General features: G+C 39.0%; 1 protein-coding gene across 5 annotated transcripts in view; it reads left to right on the forward strand.

The window, feature by feature from the left end:
- Positions 1–15,130, forward strand: part of CSNK1G1 (casein kinase 1 gamma 1) — a 137,823-nt gene that overhangs the window by 43,362 nt on the left and 79,331 nt on the right. The window lies entirely within an intron of this gene.

Consider the following 15,130-nt stretch of genomic DNA (forward strand, 5'->3'; position numbering starts at 1 on the left):
TAAAATGAAGATTCTGACTTAGTTGGCTTGAGAGGTAGAGCCCTATATTCTGTCTTTCTAACAGACTTCCAGGTACTCTAGATGCTTTTGGCCCTGGAACCCCACATCTTGAGAAGGGAGTAAGGTCTTGTTTTTTAAAAAATATATCTTTATTGATTTCAGAGAGAGAGAGTTACGAGAGTTGAAACATCAATGATGAGAGAGTCGTCGCTGATCAGCTGCCTCCTGCATGCTCCCAACTGGGGATCGAGCCGGCAACCTGGGCATGTGCCCTGACCAGAAATCAAACCGAGATCTCTTGGATCCTAGGTCGATGCCCAACCGCTGAGTCACGCCTGACTGGGCTTGTTTTAATTCAAACCTTGCCCCTGATAAGGCAGTAATACCCAAATTTAATCTGCAAGGATATACATCCTGTTTTAGAGAGGCTTTCTAACTGATACTATGTTTGCATTTCTTCCTGGAAGTCCAAGCATCAGGATTATGCTAAAACTTCAGGGAAAAATTACGCAAATTTTTTTTCCCAACCAAGGAAATTGATTTTTTTTTAAGTCTTTACCTGAGGATATTTTTCCCATTGCTTTTCAGAGAGAGTGGAAGGGGGTGGGGAGAGAGAGAGAGAAACATCACTGTGTGAGAAAAATACATCAACTGGTTGCCTCCGTCATGCATGTGCCCCAACCAGGGCTGGGGATAGAGCCTGCAACCCAGGTACGTGCCCTTGACCGGAACTGAACCCGGGACCCTTCAGTTCTCGAGCTGACTCTAACCACTGAGGTAAACCAGCTAGAGCTGATTTTTTTTTTTTGTAATCCTCAGCCAAGGATATGTTTTTCATTGATTCTAGGGAAAGAGGAAAGGGGGTGGGGGGACGGGGGGGGGAACACATCGATGTGAGAGAGAAACATCGATAGGTTGCCTCATGCATGTGCCCTGACTAGGGATTGGACCCATAACCAGGTATGTGCCCTGACCCAGAATTGAACCTGTGACTGTTTGATGCATGGGAAGACGAGCCACTCTGGCCAGGGCACATGGAAATGGATTTTTTATGAGTGAGATGATGACTAATGACAAAATCAACCAGTTTGAAGATGTGAAATTGGGAAGAGAGTGCATTGGGTATTTATTTGTAATTCACTTCCTAGGTGAACGGGGAAGAGAAAATGAGAGATCTTATAAATGTATGAAGTGGGACATCAGCTTGGAGAATGTGAAGAGGTCCTCTTTTAGGCTTAAGTGTTTTCTTTTTCTTCATAAACATGGAGGCTTTGGATTATTATGAAGACCCCTTGTAGGAGACTTTGGCCCTTGGGGGAATGGGAGTGTAGGAGCATAAGACGATTATTGCTTATTACCTCTGCTACTTCTGATGATTCTGCAAAAGAAGATGCAAAGAGTTTTACCTTTGATGTTCCATAGAGAGATTCAGGGAAATATCACTACACTATCCAGAGATCACTGGGTGCAGAATTGATCACTGGATGCTGAGAATGAATTTTTTTACTGGTAGAATGCTAGCAGCCTGGAATTTTAAGACCTGACTGGGGTAATGAAAGGCTCTTCATATTTAGTGATGTGTTCATGTTCGGGTTAGCAAAGCCAGCAGATGCTACTGAGAATAGGAGTAAGATGTTCAATTACATACTGCTTGAGTTCCTAGCAACTACTTAATTTCTTTAGTGGCAAGTTTCATGAACATTCATTTACATAGTGGATTGACTTTGCTCCAACATCACGGTAGTACTTGAATTAAATAGATTATGACATAAACATCCACAAAATTACTACTGAGAGGCAGTTTATAATGCATATAAATCCATGTATTTTAAAAACACTATAAAATTGTTTAATTTTTATAAAGTTGAAGAAAAACCTTGGCCAATGAAAACTGGAACTCTTGGCTGTTGTGAGTGGAATTACAAGTTAGGTAGTTTCATAATGCTTAGTTTAAGATGCTGAGAGATTAGACTTTTGATGTGGAGGAAGAAGCAGCAGTTCTGAAATAAGATAAAAATATGAGGAAAGGTAGCCCTCAGTAGGATGACTGCCTTTTTCCCCCTGGTTGTTCTTGGTGGCTAATGAGAGTAGTTTATATCAACTTACTTCCCAAAAATTTTTTCCTAAGGGCTGGCTTTTTTTTTTTTTTTTTAAATCCTCACCAAAAGACATGCTTAGAGAGAGGAAGGGAAAGAGAGAGCAAAAGAGAAAGATAGATCAGCTACCCTCCGCACATGCCATGACTGGGGATCAAACTGGTAACCCAGGTATGTGCCTTGACCAAGAATCTGACCTGCAGACTTTCAGCGCATGGGACAATGCTCCAACTAACTGAGCCACTCTGGCCAGGCCTGAGGCCTGTCTTTTATGACCACATGCTACTAGATGAAATCCAAAGTGGATTTGATATGTTTATTGTCCTTACTCTACATATGAATACTCTGTGACCCTGAAATTCCACTCTAGTATGTGCCCAAGAAAATGCATGTATATGAATACCAAAAAATATGTTCAAGAATGTTCATAGCAGAACATCTAAGTTATTATGCACACTAATAAACATGATGTTGAGAGAACTAACCCCTCCAATTAAAAAAAGAAAAAAAAATCATGTGCAGTACTACTAATACATGAAACAAAATGGATGAATATCAGAAATAATGTTGAGCAAAAGAGGCAGACACAAGAGTGGTTATTGCCTGGCTGGTGTGGCTTAGTGGTTGAGTGTCCACCTATGCACCAAGAGGTCACCAGTTCGATTCCCCGTCAGGACACATGCCTGGGTTGCAGGCTCTATCCCTGGCAGAGGGGGTGCGGGAGGTGGCTAATCGATGTTGATGTTTCTCTCTCATCGATGTTGCTATCTCTCTCCCTAAGAATCAATAAAAACATACTAAATTTAAAAAATGAGTGGTTACTGTATAATTACATCCATAGATATTCAAAGTAGGCCAAACTAATTTCTTGCAATTACAGTTAAAATAGGTTATTTTGGTGGTGATAGATGAGGATTATCGATTTGGAAGAGACACAAGAAAGCTTACTAGAGTGCTGAAAATGTTCTCTTCCCAGATGTTACATGGTTATATGTATGGATATGTAAAAATTCACTGAGCTGTGCAATTAAGGTTTGTGTACTTTACTCCATGTTAGTTATACCTCAGTAAAAAAGAAAAATAAATATTAAAAAGTATTTTAAATGCCCATCATTTTTACAAGAGGATTAAAGTTTGATTTTTAGATATTAACAGTATCTGTCAGTGACCTTTATATAGCTTTTCACCTATTCCTCAGGAGGAGCTGCTTTCCCAATCACTGGCTGTAAACAGAGCTAGAAAATTATATGCCAGACTCTTTAGGAAATTGGCCAAATAATTAGTAATAATAAAGAAAGGCAAATAAAAAAGAAAGAGTACAGTAACATTGCTTCTGTTGACATAATTACTTTCATTAGGATGAGAAATGCACATAGGTACATCTCTGGTATCTGTGAAGTTTTTAGATACTGTGGTTTCTCCAATTTGTACATTAGTTGAGTAATTTTACATATAAATTTTCTTCTCCTCCTGCTTAAGTTCATTAATGACATCTGTATTTCCTCTTAAAACTTCATTATCATCTAGAATGGAGGTCTATATTCTTCTTGGCAGGAAAATAATAAAAAAATATTACTGTTTTTGCCTGATGATCAAGTTCAGGTCATTGACAGTCCATGGTTTTAGTTCTTCTAGAATCAATTACTTTACTTTGAACTCTCTTCATAATTGTGTTTTTTCACTGTCAACCCTTTTACTTTTCAAAGGACCATTTGGACTTTTCCTCCTGAATGTCTGAAATGTCTGACTGATACTATAACCTTCCCTATGTCCATGGATCTCCATTTGGTCTTCTCATTTTCCACATTTATGTTGTAGAAGTCTCCAAATAGCAAGTAATCCATCTGTCTAAAAGAATACTTCAAACCTATTAGAGATTCATAATGAAATATTTACTGATTTGCTTCAAAACTGGGCGAGGTTACTTGGGGGAATCATTATATAACTTTGGAATTTTGCATAGTAAAATTTAAAAAAATACCTTAATGTTTTTCTGCTGCAGAGTATTGTGCTTTGGGAGGTGATTCAGTCTAGTTTAGAAAGTTTTACACATTTGCTTAGGAAAACATAGGCCTCTCTAAGTACTTCATAGGCTCGTTCTCTTGAAATGTGGTGTAGATCTTTTTTTGACCCCATTTATAAATGACATCCCCCACCCCCTTTACCTCACTCCACTCAGCATCGCTCCAGACTTTTAGCTGCTCGAAAACCCCTCATTTTTTTTAACAGATTGATTAGAATATCACGTTTAATAGTTAGGAAAGTTGTACAAGCTAGTCCAGTCACTGACGTAGTTATTCCAGAATGAAATAATTGAGACTGCTTTTCAATTGATGGCTTTTTTTTTTTTTTTTTTTACCATAACCCACACTAGAAAATAAATATTATATCGTGATCCAACATATACAGAAATTAATGTTTGAATCTGAAGCAAAAGCTTCATGAAATAATACACTCACTAAGTATGATGTACTTTTTTTTTTTTTAAAAGATCATGTTGGTCAAGATTCACTGGATGGATGGATGGATGGATGGATGGATGGATGGATGGATGGATGGATGGATGGATTGATTGATTTCACACTCCACTAATGGATCATGTCCTGCAATTTAGAAAACATTTTAGCATTGTTGAAAACAGACACATTTTAGCATGTCAATAGTAAACAGGCTCTATACTATTACCCAGTGGGGTTAAGATTTAATAAGATTTTGAATAATAAACTACTTAGTGATATTAGAAGTAATCTCTTCAAAAAACTTGGCACAAGAATAAATTACCCTTCTGTTAACTGCTAACCATTTGGGAAATGTTTCTGCATAGTATACTAATATACTAGTAGAATGAAGGCACTAAAAATGAGAAAGACCGTTTTTGTTTAAGTTGAAGTGCCCTTAATCATACTGCCCGCTTAAAGAGATGCTCTCTGGATGGTGGAGGCCTCTCCTCTTTGCCTTAAATAGACATAGTAGCAACCCGACTTATTTACATAAAAGTAGTTTCTTGTTTTAACTATTAATTGCCTCAAGTTCTTTGGCTGGATTTACTTATTTTTTTTATTAAGTTCTAGGTAGTAACTTGTAAATGTACTACTTTCACTTTAGGGCAAGAAAATGTGACAGCTGGAGATCTAACTAAAACTGAGAGCCCGAGGCTGTATGTTCCTTTATTAGGGTGACTGAGAACTGAGACATGCTGGTTTTTTGAAATAGTGCTGTGTCTGATGAAGCTTATGGTAAATGTTGTCTCTCTAGGTAGGTGACTTACTGAAACAGAAAGTCTTCATGCAGTGGGTTTTATGGACAGCATCACATCCAGGACTGCTGCTTGAAGTGGGCTGAGTTTAGATGTAAACTCAGTTTTTATAAGCTCCAAAAACTATGTAATGCAGGTGTTTTTTTCCCCCCATTAACAATTTAAAAACCCATAGCCAGGAAGGGAGCTTGGGAAGCATTGTGGATTTTGTGCAACAGATACTAAAAGCTTTAAGTGCTTGGGATTGTGCCTGCCATCTCATCAATGGTATTTTTTTATCCATTAAACTACCTGCCTTTCTCAGTTATTGATACATATATATATTCATACATATCAATATTTAGCTGAAGCGGTCATTCATTTTAAATGGGCAGGATTTTAACTCCCTAATTAAATTCTTCCAGAGCAAATTTTTGAGTACTGTCTATCACTTAGGATAGTGGTTGGATGATTGTCTAGCTTTCCACATGGCAGCATTTTGTGTTCACCTTTTAAGTCTTAATGTTGCCCCCCGGCAAAGGAATTCATTGGAATAATGCATAGCCCAAGAGAATTATCCAGTCACCTCCAATGACTCTTAGGTGTAAGGATGATTGTTTTGTAAAGGGTGACTTGTGTTCCGTTCTTTTGGTGCTCCCAGGGAAAATACGCAAACATAAGCAAGCTAGCATTTTGTGATATATCAGCCATCATGTTTGCTGTTACACAGGCTGTCTCAATTACTATACTTCTGTGATTATATCCTTTTATACAGATATGGAAATTGAAGATGAGGGGCATTTCATAATTTGTCTATTACTTTTAGGTTTAGTGAGAACTTGGAGGAAGGCATCATGGTGGAGTGGAATGATCATTGTCTACTCTCCTGGTTCTCTTTCTGTTCTCCACTGACTGAGCATTTTGACCATTCTCTTTTCCTCATCCCTCATGTTTGCATGTGGTTAGATTTTTCTTCAAAATACTTTCTGACTGGGTAGCTCAGTTGGTTAAAGCAGTGTCCCAGTACGCCAAGGTTGCAGGTTTGATCCCCGGTCAGGGCACATACAAGAATAAACCAATGAATGCATAAATAAGAGGAACAACAAAATGCCGTGATTATAAATCCTATTTTTAAGTCGTTCTCTTTCAGAAATTATTGCCTCACACCTATAATAATAAAAGTAGGAAAAATTAGATTTATCTAGCACCTTGCAGTTTACAAAGTACTTTCATATATTCTAACTCGTGTAATCTTCATAATCACACTGTATATGGTTGGTGTTATTCTTTAAATGTTCTATAAAAACTTCCTGTTTATTTTACTTCTAGGTATCCTCTCTTTTATCCTGTACATTGGGACCAGATTAATATTTTAAAAATACAACTTTCACCATTATGCTTTTCCTCTTAGCACAAGACCTTTGGTAGTTTCACAGCAAGCTGAATAATGAAGTCAGAACTCCTATATTTGCATTTAGAATTATCCATAATCTAATTCTAAACTAGCCTTCTTAGAAGAACCTTCTTTGTATATCAAGTCAATTTGGTTCACTTCAGCAAACATCTACCTATTGTATATTAGACACTGTGTTTATTGCTAGGGATAAAAAGATGAGTTGAACATTCTTCTTGTCCTCAGGAAATTTGTATCTAATGGAGGTAATTATATATGTGGAAGTTTATGGAACTGGGTGTTGCCTCAGTTATTTATTTATTTATTTATTTATTTATTTAATTTATTTATTAATATATCTTTATTGATTTCAGGGAGAGGAAAGGAGAGGGAGAGAGAGAGATAGAAGCATCAATGATGAGAGGGTCATTGATCGGCTGCAGCCTGCAACCCGGGCATGTGCCCTGACCGGAAATTGAACCCTGATCGCCTGGATCCTAGGTCAACGCTTAACCGCTGAGCCACGCCTGGCTGGGCCTCAGTTTTTTATAAAGTATATTTAGAAAAGGGATTTTTTTTTTTTAAAACATATCTTTATTGATTTCTGAGAGAGGAAAGGAGGGGGAGGGAGAGAGATAGAAGCATCAATGATGAGAGTCATTGATTGGCTGCCTAGCCTGCAACCCGGGTGTGTGCCCTGACTGGGAATCGAACACTGATCTCCTGGATCCTAGGTCGATGCTCAACCACTGAGCCACGCCCGGCCGGGCGAAAAGGGATTTTTTAAAAAGGAACCAAAAAAAAAGGAAGAGAAGATAAAAACAGATAAGAAATGTTAACAAAATGTTGGAAGCCGGAAAGTAGATAGTTAAGTAGTAACTGACTTAGCAGTCCAGAGCAAGTGGACTGATTGAAAGGGTAGGCCTGTTTGTAACATAAAATACACGAGCTAGGCTCAAGAATTGGAGACACTAGGAACTTCCAAAAGTTAGGATGCAGAAGGAGCCAAAAACAGGAAGCCTAGTTGCAGGTCTATATATGAGGCAGTTGGATAACTGAACCCCTTCCTCCCTGGCATCACCTCACCAGGCAGCTTCTCTTTCCTATCCTCACGGAAGATAGAAGGTTCACACTGTTGAAGGGCTTTCCAGCTGAGCATGAGGAAAATGAGAAAAAGTTACAAATAATTAGTGAGACCCCCTAGACTTTGGAAGAAGCAGATCCAAAGTGCCTGGGATTTCTTTGAACATATTTTCTTCAAAAGAAATATATGCACAATTTCTATAATATAGTATTTGTTTTACTGTAAAAGAGATTTTTTCCAAATCCTCAAAGAAAAGTGAGGATCCAGGAAAAGTATGTCTTATTTGTGTTATAGCTTATGCCCTAGCACACCTCCATGTACCCTTGGTTGTACATAACTCAGAGTAAGAAGCTGGCATTCAAGGTTATTCACACCCTGTCCCTTTTGGATGTATCTGGCTTTACTTCTCACTGTTTCTCTTCATATATCTTGTACTGTGTTCATATTGATCTCATAATATGTCATATTCTGTGCATTTTCTAGTGTCTTCACCTCACTGTTCAAATTAGTATTTTTTATAAGAAATTTCCTTTATTCTCTCTGTTTATCCTTCAGGGTTCACGCTGAGTGCCACTTTTGTCCAAATGCTTTACTGTGCCTCATCTAAACTCTACTGACTTGTTCATATTTCTTCTCTTTAACGCCCATGATATTATGTGATTTATCTAACAAATTTTTTGCCACCATGTGCAAGGCCCTATATGAAGAGCTAGAATACAGTCTCTGTAGGGTGAGAACTCACCTTACATGTCTCATCTTAGATGTCTGATATCTGCATATAATGAGTATTAAATATTCAAATATTTTCCCCTACCTCTGGTGTCCTATTTTCTAGTTAATCTTTTATACTTCCTCACATATGGTTATTCAGAATCACAGATCTGATTGTGTCACTACTCTACTGAAAAACCTTTCATTTTAAACTTTAAGATGGCTTTGAAGACTTCTTCAATGTGGGCTCAACCTTACTTTTCTAGCCTCTTTTGCTGCCCTAACTACTCCTTGCCCATTCTTACACCTTCTTGATCCTCATGATGCAACTTAAGGTCCATCTACGCCCAGACCACCCACCATTCTCAGCCTACACCATCTACTTTCTCATTTTTTGTTTGAATGCTCATGCAATTTCTTCTCCCTGAGGTGCTCTTCTCCCTGAGGTGGCTGGGAGAAAGAAAGAATGAATTTCCTTCCTGAGACTACTGTTTACCTTCTCTCATTTCTTCCTCACAAATCAGAATCCAGGATTACTCTGCTTACACTACCACCGCACTTCAAGGGTTGTATTTATTGAATTAAGATCTGTTACTTTAAGCATATACTTCAAATATTAAGTTAATTCTTGAACAGTAAAGGCATGGTGTACTCTAAATGAGTAAGGGTGAATTTTGGTGCTCTTACTTTTCTACCTCCCAGTACAACTAGGGTTGAGGTGTCCAATTCAGAGAGACCCCTAAACACATTTACAATTTTAAACCTGACCATGTTTGTTTAAGCAATACTATGTTCTTAGGGTCAGCCCTGTGTTAAAATTGGTTTTAGGTCACAATAACAGTGTTTATACAGTGTCAGGAAGGGCTTTCCTGAAAAATCTTTATGTAAGATTGTATCTTGTGGAAGAAATCTGTGACTTAGTTGGGAGGTTTTTATTTTTTTATTTATTTATTTTTATTTATTTATTTTTATCTTTATTGTTGAAAGTGTTACAAATGACCCCTTTTTCCCCCATTGATCCCCTCCACCATGCACCCCACGCCCTCCAGGCCTTCACCACACCATTGTCTGTGTCCAGGAGTTATGCATATATGCATGTAAGTTCTTAGGTTACTCTCTCCCCACCCACCCACCCACCCCTGCCTTCCCTCTAAGATTCATCAGTCTATTACATGCTCCTATGTCTCTGGGTCTGTCTCTTGTTCATTGGTTTAATTTGTTCATTAGATTCCACATATGAGTAAGATCATGTGATACTTGTCTTTCTCTGACTGGCTTATTTTGCTTGGCATAATACTCTCCAGGATCCACCATGCTGTAAGGGATCCTTCTCTTTTACAGCTGCATAGTATTCTGTGGTGTAAATGTCCTAGAAGATGTTTGATATGATTTCAATCTTCTTAAACTTGTAGAGATTTGTTTTGTGTCCTAATGTGGTCTCTCTTTGAGACTGTCCCATCTGCACTTGAGGAAAATACTTATTCTGCAGCTTTGGGGTGAAATGTTCTGTAAATGTCAGTTAAATCCATCTGATCCTGTGTGTCATTTAGAGTCACTGTTTCCTTGCTGATTTTTTTGTCTGGAAGATCTATCCAGTAAAATAAGGGGGGCGTTAAAGTCCCCTACTGTGACTCAATCTCTCCTTTGAAGTCCTCTGGAACTTTTTCTTTTTTTTTTTCAGCCTGTGTGAGTCTTTTGTTCTGAGGTGGGTCTCTTGTCGACAGCATATATTTGGGTCTTGTTTTCTTTTTTAATATATCTTTTATTTCAGAGAGAGGAAGGGAGAGGGGGAGAGAGAGAGATAGAAATATCAGTGATGAGAGAGTCATCATTGATCGGCTGCCTCCTGCACAACCCCAACTGGGGATTGAGGTCACAACCCAGGCATGTGCCCTGAACGGGAATTGAACTGAGATCTCCTGGATCCTAGGTCTATGCTCAACTGCTGAGCCACACCCAGCTGGGCTGGGTCTTGTTTTCTTATCCATTTAGCTGCCCTAAGTCCTTTGATTAGAACATTTAATCCATTTATATTTCAGGTTATTATTGATAGGTACTTATCAATTGCCATTTTATTTCTTTATGCCTATGTTTCTCATTCTATTTCAACTTCTTATTACAGCAGTCCCTTTAACATTTCCTGCAGTGCTGGTTTGGTGGTGATAAACTCCTTTAGCCTTTTTTTTTTTTTTTCTGGGAGGCTCCTTATTTCACCATCTATTTTGAATGATAGTCTTGCTGGATAGAGTAGTCTTGGTTTCAGATCCTTGCTTTTCATTACCTCGAATATTTTATGCCATTCCCTCTGGCCTGTAGTGTTTCTGATGAGAAATCAGCAGACAGCCTTATGGGAGCTCCTTTGTAGGTAACAGATTGCTTTTCTCTTGCTGCCTTTAGGATACTCTCTTTGTCTTGAATTTTTGACATTTTAATTATGATGTGTCTGGGCATCTTTGGGTTCTTCTTGCTTGGAACTCTGTGCCTCCTGGACTTGTGTGACTTTTTCCTTGACCAGGTTGGGGAAGTTTTCTGCCATTATTTCTTCAAACAGGTTTTCTAACCCTTGCCTACTTTCTACATCTTCTGGCATTCCTATGATGTGAATATTATTATCTTTTATGTTGTCCCACAGCTCCCTTAAAGCGTCCTCCTGTTTTTTAATTGTTTTTTCTTTTTGGATCTCTGATTGAGTGATTTTTTTTCCTACCTTGTCTTATTTACTGATCCAGTCCTCAGCTTCTCCTAATCTGCCATTTATTCCTTCCAATGTATTTTTTACTTTTACTATGTCATTCTTAATTTCCTTTATAGTTTCCATTTCTTTTCTCATGCTGTTGAGCATCCTTATGATTAGTATTCTGAACTCTATATCTGATAGGTTGCTTATATCCATTTCATTTAGCTTTTCTTCTTGAGACCTCTCTTGTTCTTTTATTTGGAGCTTGATTTTTGGTCTCCCCATTTGGCTGCCAGTTTGGATTTGTTTCTATGTATTAGTTAGATCTGCTAGGACTCCCAGTCTTTTGGATTGTCTCTGACGCAGGCCAGAGTAAGATGCTGTTTGTGACTGGCCTTGAGTACCCTGTTTGAAGCTTTCCATACTCCACAGCTTGTGATTCCTTCTGCTGGGTGCATTTGGAAAGGACCAGAATGCCCACCAAGGTCTGCTTTCCCAAGCCCTGGGTCCAGAAGCAAATCAGGCAAAGACTCAAAGCACCCAGAGGCTGATTGTTATTCAGTCTCTTAATGAGCCTCAGGCTATAGAAACTCCACAGGGTGGGGTGAGAGGTTTTCCAACAGGCCACCTTGCTTCCCACCCAGGGAAAAGCTGCTTTAAAAAGTGTTTATCTTATAACGGTTTCTTAGGTGTTTGGAATCCTGTGAGTCCTCTTTATTATGTTATTTACAGAGAAAAGTTATTCCTAAATTAGTGTACTCTTCAATACATAAAGGTATTCAGCAACCTGATAGCAGTATTAAAAGTATAATGGTATAGTTTGTAAAGGGTCATCTATTTTGTAGAGCTTCATAAAAATAAGAACTTTTAATGCAAGCTGCTTTTGTTCCCAAAACAGTGTGTGTAGTGTGTATATATATATATATATATATATATATATATATATATATTTTAATCCTCACCCGAGAATATTTTTTTCCATTGCTTTTTAGAGAGTGAAAGGGGGAGAGAGTGAGAGAGAGAGAGAGAGAGAGAGAGAAACATTGATGTGAGAAAGACACATCAATCGGTTGCCTCCTGCATGGGCCCCGACTGGGCCCGGGGATGGAGTCTGCAACCAGGATATGTTTCCTTGGCTGGAATAGGACTGAAACCCTTCAGTCCGTGGGCCAACGTTCTAGACATTGAGCAACTGGCTAGGGCCAAAACAAAGTGTATTTTTATTATAAAAACTATATTATTTAAAAATCAGAAAATACTAAGAAACAATCATTTTAATACCTTAATATATACTTTTTCATGCATATGTATTCAGCTATTAAGTATATATTTGCATATTAACATATAAAACTTACCTCTATGTATTATTTAAAAATTAGTCATAGTATACATACCAGTAAGTTACTTTATTTTATTTTTCAGTTACAGTTGACATGCAATATTATATTAGTCTTAGGTGTTATACCCCAGTGATTAGACATTATGTAACTTACTAAGCCATTTTCCCGATAAATCTCATACCCATCTAACGCTATGCATAGTTATTAGAATATTATTGACTATATTTCCTATGCTATACTTTATATCCCCATGACTATTCTGTAACTTCTAATTTGTACTTCTTAATCCCTTCACCTTTTTCACCCACTCCCCACCCCCATCTGGCAACCGTTAAAATGGTCTCTGTATCTATGAGTCTGTTTCTGTTCTTCTAGTTCATTTATTTTGTTTTTTAGATTCAATTGTTGGTAGATACATATTTATTGCTGTCTTATTGTTCATATTTTTTATCTTTTTTTTCCTTCATCTTAAAGAAGACTTTTTTTTTTTTTTTAGATATATCTTTATTGAATTTCAGAGAGAGGAAAGGAGAGGGGGAGAGAGAGAGAGATAGAAACATCAGTGATAAGAAAGTCATTGATAGAACCCACAACCCGGGCATGTGCCCTGACCAGGAATTGAACTCCGATCGCCTGGATCCCAGGTCGATGCTCAACCACTGAGCCACTGATGGCCAGGCAAGAAGACCTTTTAACGTTTCATGTAATACTGGTTTGGAGGGCATGAACTCTTTTTGTCTGGGAAACTCTTTATCTGTCCTTCAATTCTAAATGATAGCTTTGCTTATTAGTAATCTTGGTTATAGATTCTTGCTTTTTGTCACTGAATATTTCTTCACAGTTTCTTCTGGCCTGCAAAGTTTCTGTTGAGAAAGCAGCGGACAGTCTTATGGGAGCTCTCTTGTAGGTAACGAACTGGCTTTTCCTTGCTTCTTTTAAGATTCTTTGTCTTAAACTTTTTGCATTTCAGTTATGAGGCTTGGTGTGGGCCCTTTTGGGTTCATCTTGTTTGGTACTCTCTGGGCTTCTTAGACTTGTAAGTCTATTTCCTTCATCAGGTTAGGGAAGTTTTCTGTCATTTTTTCAAATAGGTTTTCAATTATTTGCTCTCTCCTCCTTCCAGCAGTACCATAATGTGAATGTTGGCATACTTGAAGTTGTCCCAGAGACTCCATACACTGTCCTCATTTTGAGGGGTTCCTTTTTCATTTTGCCATTCTGATTGGCTGTTTTTGGCTTCTTTATATTCCAAATCACTGTTTTGATTCTTGGCCTTATCTATTACTCTACTATTGATTCCCTGTAAATTATTATATAAGTTAGTGTATCCTTTATTTCTGACTGGTTCTTTTTATGGTTTCCATTTTTTTTATACCATTGAAGTTCTTTCTCAGTTCATCTACTGTTCGCCTACGTTCATTGAGTATCCTTATAACCAGTGATTTGAACTCTGAATCTAGTCGATTGCTTGCCCCCATTCTTTTTATTTCTTTCTTTGGATGTTGTTCTGTTCTTTCATTTGGGACATGTTTCTTTGTCTTCTCATTTTGGCAGCCTCCCTGTGTTTGCTTCTGTGTATTAGGTAGAGCTGCTACATCGCCTGGTCTTGGTAAAGTAGCCTAATGTATTGAGTGCCCTCTAGGATCCAGTGGCACAACAGCCTCCCCGAGCTGCGCACTCCAGTTGAGTCCTCCGTCCTGTGCTGTGTACACCTACCCTCCTGTTGTAGTTGAGTCTTGATTGCTGTTGGCGTGTTAATGGGAGGGATTTACCCCAGGTCGAATGGCTGCAAGGACTGGCTGTGACCACAGTGGATGATGAGCTGTGCAGGGTCCCAACCCACAGAGCAAGGCTTACTTCAGAGCGATTCTGGTGCCCACTGAGCTTGCCCCTTAAGTGTGTCACTTATGGAGGTGGTTGGTTGGTGCTTCAGCGTGGTCTGAAGCTGTCTACCAGGTGCACTGGCTCTGGTGACTCCTGGGAGCTGTACGGTCTGCCACTGCCAGTGCCCTGCCTGGGGCCACCCAGCACAAGCTACAGAGCTATCTGCAGATGGCTGCTACTAGTCCTGGGCTTGGAAATGCCCAAGAGAGTCCAAGCTGTGAACCAAGGCTGGCTACTGCTAGTGCTGAGCCTGGGGTCACTTAGCAAGACATACGGGTCCCACCAAGGCTAGATGCTGCTTGTTTGTGAGATTTTAGGAAAATCTGAAGCCTGAGCCAAGACAGGCCATTTATATGGAAAAACCACTGGAAACAGCTTGGGTTGGCCTGCAAGTTGGGTGGGGCTGGGTCTTGGAATCACCAAGGTAGGGTGAATAGTGATAGCCAGATTAATGGAGACTCAGATATTGCACCCACCTATGGGCTCTGTGAGAGGAGAGCTCATCAAAGGAACACTGGCCCCTTACAGCACTTCTGTCTGGGAGAATGCTGGCCCTCCAGCTCTTGTTCTGATGCTGGACAATTCAGTTCCTCCCCTTTTGTCGCTGCAGCCTTTCGAGCTGCTGCCCCAGCACTGGAGCTCAGAAGTGAATCTGAGTAAGTTTGTGCATTGGCCCTTAAAGAACTGCCTGGAACTCTTAGCAGCCCTCT

Source organism: Miniopterus natalensis, chromosome 1 (assembly GCF_054644295.1).
Source record: "Miniopterus natalensis isolate mMinNat1 chromosome 1, mMinNat1.hap1, whole genome shotgun sequence".
NCBI classification, from domain to species: domain Eukaryota; kingdom Metazoa; phylum Chordata; class Mammalia; order Chiroptera; family Miniopteridae; genus Miniopterus; species Miniopterus natalensis.